This window comes from Dama dama, chromosome X (assembly GCF_033118175.1).
Source record: "Dama dama isolate Ldn47 chromosome X, ASM3311817v1, whole genome shotgun sequence".
Classification (NCBI taxonomy): Eukaryota; Metazoa; Chordata; class Mammalia; order Artiodactyla; family Cervidae; genus Dama; species Dama dama.
The window spans coordinates 42922350-42936387 of NC_083714.1; the positions used below are offsets into that span (position 1 = coordinate 42922350).

The window sequence follows — 14038 nt, forward strand, 5'->3', positions numbered from 1 at the left end:
ATCCTAAAGGAAATCAGTCCTGAATATTCATTGGAAGGACTGATGTTGAAGCTGAAACTCCAATACTTTGGCCCCCTGATGGGATGAGCTGACTCATTTGAAAAGACCCTGATGCAGGGAAAGATTGAAGGTGGGAGGAGAAGGGGACGACAGAGGATGAGATGGTTGGATGGCATCACTGACTCAATGGACATAAGTTTGAGCAACCTCTGGGAGTTGGTGATGGCCAGGGAAGCCTGGAGTGCTGCAGTCCATAGGGTCACAGAGAGTTGGACACGACTGAGTGACTGAACTGACTGATAATGATTCACTTTGCTGTGTAGCAGAAAGTAACACAACATTGTTAAAGCAAATATACTTCAATAAAAAATGTTTTAAAATGGGACACAAATTAAAATAGAAAAGGAAATAAAGGAAATGTCAACCAGAAAGTTATAATCTCTTTGCCACCACCAATATGAAAACAGAGGGGAAAAGAGCTGTGAATGATTAAAAGTAGCTATTTACTGAGTACCTAGTACTTGCCAGGTTTCATGGGATTTCCCAGGCAAGAATACTGGAACGGCTTGCTATTTCCTTCTCCAGAGGATCTTCCCGATCCAGGGATCGAACCCACGTCTCCTGCTTGACAGGCAGAATCTTTATCATTTGAGACACCAGGAACCACATGGACAGAGGAAACCTGACAGATTACAGTCAATAGGGTCGCAAAGCGCCTAACACGACTGAGCGACTAATACACAGTACTTGCCAAGTATGCATAAAGTACATTGTATGCATTTCCTCTGATCTTACAACAATCCTCCAAGATGGATATTAAAACCCTCACTGTACAGATGAAGTAACAGGCTCAGAGAGGCTCCCATACATGCACTTATTTATGTAAGAAATTCACACAGAGCAATTGCTAGGCACAGGCACTGTTCAGACCCTAGTAGAAGATTCAGAAGTTTTCACAGTGTCATCCATTTGGTTCCCTAACCTTCAGACAGGCAGAAGAATACAATCAGCTCTAATGCAAATTACTAGCTAGATATGGTTTATTAACCTCACATTTTCTTCCAGGAAGAGTTTCATCTCAAACCATATCAAGAATGTTTATAAAACAATCTTTTGCCAGAAATGCCATTATTTTTACAGACTGAAATTCTTTTTGAAGGTTCACTATTGCTGATGTTCCCGACTCAAATAAAACTTGGTTTTGTTTTGAGTCCTAAATCCTGTTGCAAGGCAGATGGGAGTCTATGAGTCGAATTCTTCCCTTTCAATATAAACATCAGATACACTATACCATCTGTAAACAGTAATGACTTCAAACATGCAACAAATTCAAGTGCTGCCTTGACAAGTGTTATGCTTTAAAAGGTGGAACAAATAAACGGGTAATTCTGAAACCATCACAAAATGAATTCCCATTAGACTACAGTAGAACAAACTATGCAGTACTTTGTTCTGCCATAAAGGTACAGTATAAAAGACTCACATAATCCTGCACTAACAAAGGAAAACCAAGATTCTTGCTAAACCCCTCTGCTCACAACATCCTCCAATCTATTTTATTCAACTCACCAAACATCTACTGGGTTTTTATTTGTTCCTCCTGCTAGGTGCTGTGGCCAATTGGAATATGAAAGAGTGTCTCACCACAAGCCTAAAAATTAACAGAAGATATGACATCTAAACAACTGGCCATAATATGTAGTATAGTATGTGCTATAATAGAAATACATAATATAGAGTAAAGGAAGGGGAGAAATTATTGCATTGAAATTGACAGATTAAGAAAAAGGAGGATTTCATAGGTGATGTGACATCTGAGCTGAGCCTGGAAAACTGGGTGGGATTCAAATACACAGACAGGGGAATGAAAAAGGACATTCCAAGTAAAAGAAATGAGGCACCAACGCAGGAGTAGGTGAAGGCATCAGAGACTGTATATGCCCTGATATGGGTTGAGTTCAGAGAATGGGATAATCTAACTAAAGCCAGACAGTAAGACTGGAAACAAAAAGTGGAGAACTTTTCCAAGCCTCCAGTGGAGAGCAAGCTTCTGGAATGCCTCTGATCCAGGATCTCTGCCTTAGCACAAAGGTATTTTCCAAGCAGGCAACACCTACAACACAGTGGTGGGGCTGGAGAAACTGGTGGAGTCTCAAGTCAACTACCAACTCTGGGTATAACCTCAAGACGCCCCAAGACTCAGGTTGCTGATAAGTGCTTGTGCAAGAAAACGTGCAGGAAGGAAAAGGGAAAGGGAAGTCCAAGGCCCTCTCTCCTGTTGTATAAACTCCAAAGAAAACTTGGCCTGAGTACTAAGATGCCCATTTTTTTTCAAAAGTTAACATTTTGAAATCTCACATTTGACTCTCTTTCATTCTTCTACCCCAAACCCAATCTTAAGGACCTTAGAACAAATCAATTAAAGTCGTAAAAGGAAAAACAGGAAATTAAAAAAATTAATTCCCAGACTTCCCTGGTGGCGCAGTGGATAGGAATCCACCTGCCGATGGAAGGGACATGGCTTTGATCTCCGGAAGATTCCACATGCTCTGAGGCAAGTGCACCACAACTATTTAGCCTGCACTCTAGAGCCCGTGTTCCACAAGAGAAGCCACCACAATGAGAAGCCTGAGCATGGCAACTAAAGAGAATTAGACCCCCTCACCCCACCTAGAAAAAGCCCATGCAAAGTAACAAAGACCCAGTACAGCCAAAAATAAATAATAAAATGAAGAAATAAAAATAAAAAAATTAATTCCAAAACTCTATGTAATTAATCAATTAAAAAAAAGAATCTATAAAAAATATAAAAACAAGGACCCACTGTATAGTTCAGAGAACTATATTTAATATCTTGTGATAACTATAATAGAAAAGAATATGAAAAAGAGTATGTATATATTTGTATATCTGAATCACTTTGCCTTACACCAGAAACTAACAGAACATTGTAAATCAATTATACTGCAATTTTTTACAAAACTGTTTATCTGGTATGATGTCAACTATATAATTAACAAACAAAAAACTAAAAAAACTAACTTCAGTGTAACAGGGCTTTTTCTCTGAGCCATAAAAATTGTTTTGGTATATTTTTCACTTTTTTTTGGTAATGATCATGTTCACTTTTTTAAGAGCAGTTTTAAGGTTAACAGCATAATTGAAGGGTAAGTACAGCAATCTCCTATATACGCCCTGCCCCTACATATGCATAGCCCCCATAATCAACATCACTCATCAGAAAAGTACATTTATTACAACTGATGAACCTTCACTGACACATCATTGTCACCCAAAGTCCATTGTTTACATTAGGGTTCACATTTGGTGATGTAAGTTCTATAGGTTTGGACAAAAGTATAATGACATGTATCCGTCATTATGGTATCACACAGAGTATTTTCACTGCCCTAAAATTCCTCTGTGTTCCACCTATTCATCTCTCCCACACACAACCCATGGCAATCACTGGGTTTTTTAAATTGTCTACATAGTTTTGCCTTTACCAGCATGTCTTATTTTTTTTCATTTATTTTTATTAGTTGGAGGCTAATTACTTTACAACATTTCAGTGGGTTTTGTCATACATTGACATGAATCAGCCATGGAGTTACATGTATTCCCCATCCCGATCCCCCCTCCCACCTCCCTCTCTACCCGATCCCTCTGAGTCTTCCCAGTGCACCAGGCCCGAGCACTTGTCTCATGCATCCCACCTGGGCTGGTGATCTGTTTCACTATAGATAATATACACGTTTCGATGCTGTTCTCTTGAAACATCCCACCCTCGCCTTCTCCCACAGAGTCCAAAATTCTGTTCTGTACATCTGTGTCTCTTTTTCTGTTTTGCATATAGGGTTATCGTTACCATCTTTCTAAATTCCATATATATGTGTTAGTATGCTGTAATGTTCTTTATCTTATTGTTGGAATCATACAATATGTAGTCCTTTCAGATTGGTTTCTTTCACTTAGCAATATGCATTTTAGGTTCCTCAATGTCTTTACATGGCTTGATAGCTAATTTTTTTTTTAGCACTGAATGATATTCCATTCCCTAGCTGTACCAGTTTTTATTTATCCATTCTATTTTCCTTTTTTGATAAGTTGTGTTTTCATTTTCATTTAATTCAAAATATTTTTCTAAAATTGCTTTGAGATTTCTTCATTGACCCATGTGTTATTTAGAGGCATGTTGCTTTATATCCATGTATTTTAGAATTTTCCAGTTATCTTTCTGATATTGGTTTCTGGTTTAATTCCACTGTGGTCTAAGAACAGCCATCATTTGATTTATACTCTTTTAAATGTGTTAAGGTGGTACATCATGGTCAATATTCCCTATGAGTCTGAAAAGAATCACTTTTTTATTATATATTTATTTATATTTATTGAATTATCATTCACATACCAAAAATTCATCCTTTTAAAGTATACAATTCAGTATATTTTAGTACATTTAAAAAATTTTGCAACCATCACTGCTATTTTTATTTTTTTTTTAATTGGAGAATAATTGCTTTAAAATGCTGTGTTGGTTTCTGCTGTACAACAGCATGAATCACTTATAAGTATACATACATCACTTCCCTCTTGAGCCTCCCTCCTACCCCACCCCATCCCACCCCTCTAGATCATCACAGAGCACCAAGCTGAGCTCCCTGCGCCACAGAGCAGCTTCCTACCAGCTATCTATCTATTTTATGGTAGTGTATATATGTCAATGCTACTCTCTCAGTTCATCCCACCCTCACTTTCCCCCATTGTGTCATCACCTCTATTTAACTCCAGAATATTTTCATCACTTCAAAATGGAATCCTGTAAAATGCAAAACAAAACCACAGTGAGATACCACCTACACCTGTCAAAATGGCCATGATCAAAAAGAACACAAATAACAAATGTTGGTGAGGACGTGGAAAAATGGGAACCCTCGTGCACTGTTGGTAAGAAGGTAAATTGGTGCAGCCACTGTGGAAAACTGTATGGAGGTTTCTCAAAAAATGAAAATTAAAAAAGAAAAAAGGACTACCATGTGACCCAGCAATTCCACTCCTAGGTGTATATCCAAAAGAAACTAAAACACTAATTAGAAAACATACATGTACCCCAATGTTTATGTGTGTGTGTTAAGTTGCCTCAGTTGTGCCTGATTCTTTGTGACCCTATGGACCATAGTCCACCAGGCTCCTCTGTCCATGGAATTCTCCAGGAAGAATACTGGAGTGGGTTGCCATTTCCTCCTCCAGGGGATCTTCCCGATCCAGGGATCGAACCCAAGTCTCTTATGTTTCCTGCATTGGCAGGTGGGTTCTTTACCACTAGTGCCACCTTAGAAGCCCCAAAGACCGTAGCAGCCTTATTTGCAATTGCCAAGGTATGGAAGCAACCTAAATGTCCATCAACAGATGAATGGATAAAGAAGATGTGATTTGTGTATGTGTGTGTGTGTGTGGTGTGTGTGTGTGTAAAATGAAATATAAAATGAAATATTACTCATCCATTAAAAATGAGATTTTTGCCATTTGCAGCAACATGGATAGACTTGGAGGGTAATGCTAAGTGAAATAAGTCAGACAAAGACATATGCTATATGATATCACTTATATGTGGAATATAGAAAATACAAGAAAAATTAAAAAATACAATGAACTAGTGTCTAAAACAAAAAAGAAGCAGAAATACAGACTTTGAGAACAAACTAGTGGCTATGGGGGAGAGGGGCAATATAGGGGTGGGGAAGTTGGAGGTACAAACTATTGGGTGTAGGATAGGCTCAAGGATGTACTGTACAACATGGAGAATATATCCAATATTTTGTAATAGATGTAAATAGAAAAACTGTATTAAATTTTTATTTTTTTATCTTTTTTTTGATAGGTGGGTTTTTTTTTTCATTTATTTTTATTAGTTGGAGGCTAATTACTTTACAATATTGTAGTGGTTTTTGCCATACATTGACATGAATCCCACTCCTGGGCATAAACACCAAGGAAACCAGATCTGAAAGAGACACGTGCACCCCAATGTTCACCGCAGCACTGTTTATAATAGCCAGGACATGGAAGCAACCTAGATGCCCATCAGCAGACGAATGGATAAGGAAGCTATGGTACATACACACAATGGAATATTACTCAGCTATTAAATTTTTAAAATAATTTTTTAAAACTTTCTGGGAAAAAAAAAAAAAGAATTCCTGTAGCATTAGAAGTCAGTACAGAAAGAGTTAACATAGCAGGCCTCCACTGCTTATCCTTAGAAAGGCCGAATTGCAAAGTAAGCCTTTGGCTGGCATCTGGGAACTTTGACTCAGGAAGTAAACAATGCAGATTATGCTAAACACCTGCTTTCCTTTAGGGAGCAAGGAAATGTTGGTACCTGCTAGTGATAGAGTGCCTATGTAACTACCCACCACTATCAACCTTGCAAGAAGCCTCTAAAGAGAGTCCCTGATTGGCAACATTTCATATGTGTCACAACTTGTTGCTGGGGGAACTATTTAAGCACATTCTTTGTGACTCCACTTGGAAAAGAACCCTTGAAAGCTTGTGCGTGGTCTTCTCCTGACTTTATATTGTGTGCCTTTCCTCTTGCCGATTTTGCTTTGTATCTGTTTGTTGTAATAAACACCAGCTATGAGCACATTAAGCTTGAGTCCTGTGATTCTGCCTAGAAAGTGATTAAACTTGGAGTGGTCTTGGTGATACCCAACACACAGTCACTTCCGCAAAGGAAGAAGTAAAACTATCTCTATTTGCAAATTACTTGAATGTAGAAAATAATAAGGAATTCACACACAGAGACACAAAAACAATAAAGCATTTTAGTATTAATAAGCAAGTTCAGCAAGCATAGTATATTATTATAGTATATTCCAGCTGAGCTACTTAAAATCCTAAAAGATGATGCTGTTAAAGTGCTGCACTCAATATGCCAACAAATTTGGGAAACTCAGCAATGGCCACAGGACTGAGAAAAGGTAAGTTTTCCTTCCAATCCCAAAGAAGGGCAATGCCAAAGAATGTTCAAATTACTGTACAACTGCACTCATTTCACATGCTAGCAAATATTCGAAATCCTTCAAGCTAGGCTTCAACAGTATGTGAACTGAAGGAGTTCCAGATGTTCAAGCTAGATTTAGAAAAGGCAAAGGAACCAGAGATCAAACTGCAACATCCGTTGGATCATAGAAAAAGCAAGGGAATGCCAGAAAAACATCTACTTCTGCTTCACTGATTACACTAAAGCCTTTGACTGTGTGGATCACAACAAACTGTGAAAATTCTTAAACAGATGGGAATACCAGGCCAACTTACCTGCCTCTTGAGAAATCTGTATGCAGGTCAGATGGTCTGGTATTCCCATCTCTTTCAGAAGTTTCCACAGTTTGTGATCCACACAGTCAAAGGCTTTGGCATAGTCAATAAAGCAGAAATAGATGTTTTTCTGGAACTCTCTTGCTTTTTTGATGATCCAGCAGATGTTGGCAATTTGATCTCTGGTTCTTCTACCTTTTCTAAAACCAACTTGAACATCTGGAAGTTCACGGTTCACATATTGCTGAAGCCTGGCTTGGAGAATTTTAAGCATTATTTTACTAGCATGTGAGATGAGTGCAACTGTTGGGTAGTTTGAGCATTCTTTGACATTGCCTTTCTTTGGGACTGGAATGAAAACTGACCTTTTCCAGACCTGTGGCCACTGCTGAGTTTTCCAAATTTGCGGGCATATTGAGTGCAGCACTTTCACAGCATCATCTTTCAGGATTTGAAATCCTGGTTTCTTAAAGTGGTTGCTTAGAGCTGGGGAATGGAGAAACTGGGAGGACCCTAGCCAAAGGGTATAGGGTTTCTTTTAACAATAATGAAAGCACTGGTTTCAGTGATGGTGACACAATTCTGAATGTGCTAAAAACATTGAATTTAACACTTTAAATGGGTACATTATATGTATGGTATGTTAGTCAAGTGAAAGTCACTTCGCAGTGTCTCTTTGCAACCCCATGGACTATACAGTCCATGGAACACTCCAGGCGAGGTTACTGGAGTGGGTAGCCGTTCCCTTCTCCAGGAGATCTTCCCAAACCAGGGATCAAACCCAGGTCTCCCACACTGCATGCAGATTCTTTACCAGCTGAGCCACCAGTGAAGGCCATGGTATATTAAGTGTATTGTAATAAAGTTGTTACAAAATAATAAATCAAGGAAAGAATCATTGTTTGTAAGAAAAATGTTCATCTGATTCATCTGAGCAAAGGATGCCCTTTTTCTACCTCTCCTTCCAAAGGAATTTGAACATGGAAAAACAAATAGAAGTGGGTTCAACCTTTGAAAATGCGTGTTAAGGAAAAAAGAAGGTTGTGGGGCCTCCCTGGTGGCTCAGATGGTAAAGAATTCGCTTGCAGTGCAGGAGACCTAGGTTTGATCCCTGGGTCGGGAAGATGCCCTGGAGAAGGAAGTGGCAACCCACTCCAGTATTCTTGCCTGGAGAATTTCATGGACAGAAGAGACTGGAGGGCTACAGTCCACAGGATTGCAGAGAGTCAGACACCACTGAGCGACTAAGCAAAATAATAATAACAATAAAGGGATTTTTTTTAAAAAAGATGAAGGTTGTGCATAAATGACATCACACAATCAGTAAGTTCACACAGTGCTTATATTTCATTGTTATCTTGGGTGATGTAGAAATATAAAATTCTGATATTTTCATACACACAAATATTTCTTATAGAGTTAATATAGCACAGTACTTTTGAGTGCATGCTTCAAAGGCAGACTGTCTATATGCCAATTCCAGCTCTACCACTTACAAGCTATATCACCAAGGACAAGCTGCTTATAGTCTCAGTGTCTCAATTTCCTTTATTGGTAAAATGGAGGAAAATGACAGTAGCTATTTCATTGTGTTATTGTAATAAGTAAAGTCGTTAATATATAAAGACTTGGAATAGTGTCTAATATATGGTAATTACTCAATACACGTTGGCCATTGTTACAGAGGAAAGAAAAAAATAAGATTACAATTTAAAAGGTTTACTGTACAAGTGAGCATTCAGGCAGTGGCAGATAATAACTGGGTTAGCATTATGGTTCTGCAAAGAGTTTCATTCCCACCCCTCCCCAAACAGCCACAGCTATTCCTGGCCAGAATACCACTCCCATCTTTCAGTTCATCTGCAAATAGGGGAGTAGGTCATGGTTCCTTATCCATATCTAAGGTTTTGTATACAAGGAAAACTCTGAGATAGTATCATCTTTGAATATAAAAATGGAACTTTCGACTTTGAAAAACAGGGAGGAGTTTTCTTTATTGGTCTCATGGGGGGACTAAAAATCCTCAAAAATCTTCCTGCTGCAAAACATAAAAACGTAGTGGAAAAAACAAAATTAAATTATTTCTAATGCATGGCTCAGTTGGCAGGAAAGACAAGGAAATCTTCAAAGGCCAAAACCCTTATGAGGGCAAATATCCTGAGAGAAGCCAACAGAGAATAGTAGTTGCCCCAGGGCAGCTGCCAAATCACAGGTGACTTAAAACCTGGTTTTAATGGTCATGCATTGATGGAGATTCAAAGCCTACAGCATTGGGAATCAGATCAGAGAAAATGTGTATAATCTTTGGGTAGGATAGAGGTTTCTAAACAGGACATAAGAAACACAAAGCTTAAAGAAAAAGACTGATAATTTAGGCTATACTAAACATAAAGTTTTCTTTCATCAAAAGACATCACAAAGAAAGTGATGACAAGACAAATTAGAAGCAGACACTGCAATACATATGTGACAAATAATATCAAGGATATATAAAAGATTGTAAGTCAATTTTAAAAAGAGACAAACAACATGACAGAAAAATGGAAAACAAAATAACAGGAACAACAACAACAAAAATAACAGGAACAAGCATTTCACAGAAAAGGAAATAGGAATGGTCAATAAACATTTGAAAAGATTTTCCAAGACATTTGTAAAGTGTGAAATGCAAATTTCAAGGACAGTAAGATAATCTTTTATATCCAACACTTAAACAAAAATTTTATTTTAGCACAAAGTATAAAGGGGCTTTTTAATTATATGTAACATAGACAAAATTATTTAAGTCAGTAAACTTTTAAGGAATTCCACATGCTATCATTCTTTCCATTGCCAATCACCTTAGTTCCTCTAAAGTCAAAAACAAGATAAGACAGTCCTTTCAAAAAGAAGTTTTGCTCAGTCCACAGCTGTCATGTCAGTTAGTCCACAATTCTTTTAGTTGGACTTCTCTGATCTCCAATGGAAATGGACACACTTCAAAATTCCCCACCTATAATCTTCGGGATCCAATTTCCTCAAGCAATTCACTTTAGGACCACATTTAGGGTCAGGAGATGGATCTGTCTGGTTTTGAATTTGACACCCTGTAAAAAGGCATTAAGTTCAAATCATAGTCACTCCTAAGCAATCACACCCAGAAAAGTACAGATCGTTGGGTTATACCAACCCCTAGTAGCATGAAGTGGATTTCTAAGGGAAGCCAGGAAAGGGAAGGAAGGAATGAGAGGCTGGAAGGAGAAAATGGGAATACAAATGAGGAATCCACATTGCAAAATCACTTAAGTGTCTTCTTCATTTAGGCACCAGCCACTCTCATCATCTGTGTATTTCTTCTTTCAACAAACTTTTGTTAGACTCTCATCTTTTGCCAGGCCCTGTGCAGCGATGGGGAGCACACAAAGTCAGTCACTCGCTGGCCTGCCTCAGGGGCTCGTCACCTGGGAGAATGCAGTGACAGCTCAGAGTACAAAGTGTTACAATAGCATTGAGCCCAGGACAGCGTGAGTGCACAGAGAAACGACGTGGAGTACTAAACTGATGAAATAGATCATGTCTAAAAAAATGGCAGGAAAAAAAATGTTTTGTGGCCTAACCTATGCTGAATACCTCCTGGTGTTCATTTTCAGCATTTTCAGTCTGCAGTCATGACTCCAAATTATACCAAGGTCGATGGTCTCTGACCTACTTGCAAGGAGGGGAGGAAGCGGTGGCCAGCTCCCTCATCCTGTCATGGATGAGATAAATGAAGGGGAGACATTCATTTCTGTAACTTTTGTCAACACCAAAGTTTACATGTTTCTGCATATGCGTCTAGTCCAGAGAACTGAAAATAATAAGCATGTAATTAAAATGGCTGATTTTGAAAGTTCATTCTAGCATCTTTCAAATCACTTGTAGGGAGGGAGGCTCAAAAGCGAGGGGAATGAGTGTGTGTGTGTGTGTGTGTATCTTATTCACTTTGTTGTATAGCAGAAACTAACACAACATTGTAAAGCAATTATACTCCAATTAAAAAAAAAACCAAATCACTTGTAAAGTCGATAGGCAATACGAAGAGGCTCACACTGATAAGAAAATGTTAAAAACTGCAGCGTAGAGCCTTTATTTACTCTTCTCCACTGTGAACGTTCTTTTGTGACTTGATCATGTGCCTTTTAAAATTTACACTCCATAAAAATTGACAAGATCTTTGCTAAATGTCAGAACTCTGGTAAAGGGCTCTTTAAATTGGCCATGAGTACATATATTATATACATTTTTCATATATGTTTTATACAATTCTACATCATCTTCAAAACTATACATTACCTGTCATGAAAATAAATGTCTTTGAGAATTAGCTTCCGTGAGTACTTCTGAAAGCACAGGTTTAAAAAAAAACCTCTTCATCACACAATTTTGAATGTTCCAGATTATTTCTTAGCAAGAGAAATTTTTGGGGAAAAAAGAATGTAAATCAAAGGGCCATCACTTTATTCATCGAAATCATACTCATTCAAGTATCCACAGTACAAGTGATCAGGGACAGGTTAGAACATGAGCTTAAAATCAGATCAGAGGCCCATGTAAATCCATGGCTGATTCATATCAATGTATGACAAAAACCACTACAATACTGTAAAGTAATTAGCCTCCAACTAATAAAAATAAATGAAAAAAAAAAATCAAATCACAGTCCCCAACCACCACAGTCACAGCCACCACTAGATAATTCTAAACACAGTGGCTTAGTAACAGGTAAATATTAACGTCAGCCTCTTTTTAAAAATTTTATTATAACATCAGGCCTTTCAAAAGCAGCTATTAAAGTATAAATTATAAGATAAGACAAGACGACCCACTAATGTCAGAACTCACAATATCACGTAGGCATATGACTAAGTGCCAGATCTCCTATTCCATGGCTATTCATCTCTTCTTAGGTTCATAAAATCTAATTTTGAAATACATAGCATCTGCAATGGTAAATCCAATTACGATGACTTACTTTAGCTTATAAGGCACGCAACAGAACACACAACATCTGTCAATGGTCCTTGGAAAGTGTTAATGGAAGGAAGCAAAACTGACCCTCTTTTGGAAACTGACAAGTACAAAATGGCAAAGAAGACCAGGGCAGCTGCTTTTTGCACTGTGACTAATCACGTGATCAGGCTGGCACGTACTAACACAAAGCTGTCCTGCAAATACACACATAACTTTTCAGTGTCATCAAAGACTCTATGAATACATAATCACACCATTTCAGTTTAAGTAAGGGAAATATTATTTAAAATAACTTCCTATGGTTTTTCTTGTCTTCAGGCTGCATATTGAGCAGCTAATTCTTCAACTTCACTAACAGTGGCACAGGAGTACCAGTGAAGGTTTGATGAACAGAGAACCCAGTGCCTTGAAGCCTGGGTGTGTAGAAGCCTGTCTTCTATGAAAGGAAAAAAAATAACAACATGATTTTATATATCTTATATTTCCTGTACTCCTGTGTGTATCACACATTTTATAATGAAATCATTTTTAAGCAAAGGCATTTAAATGCAAGTCACAGTTCAACATAAGGGGGAAGATTACAATTTGGTAAAATGCTTAGATATAGATGGATTCTATTTTTTTTAAGTTAGCTCTTTAAAAAAAAACACAACTATTTACTTATTTATTTGGCTGAATGAGGTCTTGGATGTGGCATGTGAGATCTTTTTTTAGTTGCAGCAAGAAGCATCTAGTTCCCTGACTAGGGATCGAACCCAAGCCCCCTGCATTGAGAGCACAGAGTCTTAGCCACTGGACTATCAGGGAAATCCCATACATGGATTCTTTGTTTTTCTCACCATTTATTTAGAAATAAGCTCCTTGAGGGCAGGGATTTTTGTGTTTTGTTCACTGAAATACCCCCCAACAGTGTCTAGCACATAGGAGGTGATCTACACATGTTGAATTTATGTATCTATATCCATAAAAAATGTCCACACATCCAAACTGACTGCTTATAAATAACCTAAAAACCAAAGACAATTTCTTTCTCTTATTTCACTTAGCATAATATCCTTCAGGTCCATCCACTTTGCTGCAAATAGCAAAATTTCATTCTTTTTTATGACTGAGTAATACTCCAGTGTGTGTATGTCTGTATGTGTGTACCACATATTCTTCCCGATCCATTCATCTGTTGACACTTGCTTCCATGTCTTGGCTATTGTAAATAATGCTGCTATGAACACTGAGGGTGCATGTATGTTTTCTAATTAGTGTTTTTGCTTCCTTTGGATATACACCCAGGGGTTGAATTGCTAGGTCATATGGTAATTCTTTTTTTTTTTTTAATTTTTAGTTTTTCAAGAAACCTCCATACTGTTTTCCACAGTACTCCACATCCTCACTAACATTTGTTATTCGTGGTCTTTTTGACAATAGCCACTTCGACAGGAGTGAGATGATACTTCATTGTCGTTTTGATTTGCATTTCTCTGGTGATTAGCAATGCTGAGCATCTGTTTATGTTCCTGTTGGCCATCTGCACATCCTCTTTTTAAAAATGTCTATTCGAGTCTTCTGCCCACTTTGTAATCAGGTTGTTCATTTTTTTTATTATTTATTTTTAACTGGAGGATAACTGCTTTACAATATTGTGTTGGTTTCTGCTGTACATGAACATGAATGAGCCATAGGTATACATATGTCCCCTCCCTATTGAACCTCCCTCCCATCTCCCTCCCCATCC

General features: G+C 37.9%; 1 non-coding gene across 1 annotated transcript; it reads right to left on the reverse strand.

The window, feature by feature from the left end:
* Positions 1-13043: 13043 nt before the first annotated feature.
* TRNAE-CUC (transfer RNA glutamic acid (anticodon CUC)) lies at positions 13044-13116 on the reverse strand. The gene has a single exon. It is a non-coding gene; the product is annotated as a tRNA-Glu (tRNA).
* Between the last annotated feature and the right edge of the window lie 922 nt (positions 13117-14038).